This window comes from Teleopsis dalmanni, chromosome 1 (genome assembly GCF_002237135.1).
Source record: "Teleopsis dalmanni isolate 2A chromosome 1, ASM223713v2, whole genome shotgun sequence".
NCBI lineage: Eukaryota > Metazoa > Arthropoda > Insecta > Diptera > Diopsidae > Teleopsis > Teleopsis dalmanni.
Window position 1 is genome coordinate 6,538,965 of NC_051846.1, and position 1,785 is coordinate 6,540,749.

The window sequence follows — 1,785 nt, forward strand, 5'->3', positions numbered from 1 at the left end:
ATCTAACATAAACCAGTTATACCTAACATAAACCAGTTATATCCAACATTAGCCAGTTATATCCGACATAAAGCAGTTATATCCAACATAAACCAGTTATATCCAATATAAGCCAGTTATAACAGACATAAACCAGTTGTATCCAACATAAACCAGCTTTTTCTGAAACAAACTAGTTATATCCGATATAATTCGGTTATATCCAATGCAAACCAGTTATATCCAACATGAACCAGTTATATCCGACGTAAACTAGTTATATCTGGCATAAACCAGTTGTATCCGACGTAAACCAGTTATATCCAATATAAGCCAGTTGTATCCGACGTCAACCAGTTAAATCCAACATAAACCAGTTATATCCAACATAAACCAGTTATATCCAACGTAAACCAATTATATCCAATATAAGCCAGTTATATCCAATATAAACGAGTTATATCTGATATAAACCAGTTATATTCGACATGAACCAGTTATATCCATTATAAACCAGTTAACCAGTAAACCAGTTGTGTCTCAAATAATCCAGTTATATCGGAAAAAATAATATCTGAAATAAACTGCTAGATGTGCTGCAGTATCTTATTGAATGTGTTCAATTATAATTAATTATTCTATTATAATAATAGCAAAATATATTCAAAATTAAATTTTTAAGAAAATAATTCTATGTGGTGTTATGGTTCGCATCGCTACATCTCATTTTCAAAAGCAATTCGATACGATACGAAGATATTTAAATTCACTTTTCTCATGTTCTTCTTCTTCATTTATTAAATTTAAACAGAAAAAGAAAGCAGTTTATCTTTATATGTTAATTAAATATTAACCAATTATTACTAAGATATTTTATCAATATAAATATAAATTTGTCTAACACTTTCTATTCTGATATATTGGTTAAAACAGTAATACTTAAAACAGAACTTATTCTTAGCCAATGTTCTAAATTTGTTTCTTTAAAAAAGTACATCTAACAACAATCAAAATAATCACTCAAAACACATAAAAATATCTTAAAAATAAAACTGTGGTAAAATCGAATCAATAATAAAATTTCTCATAAAAAAACAATAAAGCTTTGAATTAAGTACACTGTTAAAAACAATAATATTCCAAAGATTAAAATATAATATAAAATATATATATAAAACTCGATTCGAATATATTAAAATATTTATACTGAACTGTAAAAACTTAATAACTATGTTTTAATAAAATCATAGGTCAAACATCTAATGTGCTATCCTGAGAATAAAGCCTGAACAAAGTCAGTCTATAAACCTATTATAATAGCTTTTATAATAGCTATAATATTTGCTCTCCTTTGGCTCAATAAATGCCAGTTAGAAACAGACGATCTGTATCTTAGCAACTACAACTAGGATAAGCGGAAAAGGAAACCTTCTAGATATCATTTAATTACATTTAAGAAAGTTAGGTGTGAACAGTAACGTGTTCTATTAAGACATTGAAAAGGAAAGCAAGAAGAGTGTTTTATCTGAAGTATCCTTCGCCTCCAAAGACATGAGTACGACATGTAGAAAGAAAATAAAAATAATTTTTTTTCTGCCTAATGGCAGATGTAAATTCTAGTTATATGCTTTATAATAGGTCAATAATGAGTAATAGGGCGTCTATTGAGATTTCTATTTCTGATATCAATAATTTGAGGTATTGCTATTCTGGTTATTTGCTTCCTAATAGGCCAGATGTCAGTAATGAATAATAGACCAACTAGTGAGATCTCTTCTATTTCTGTTTATCAGCGTCAATATGTGC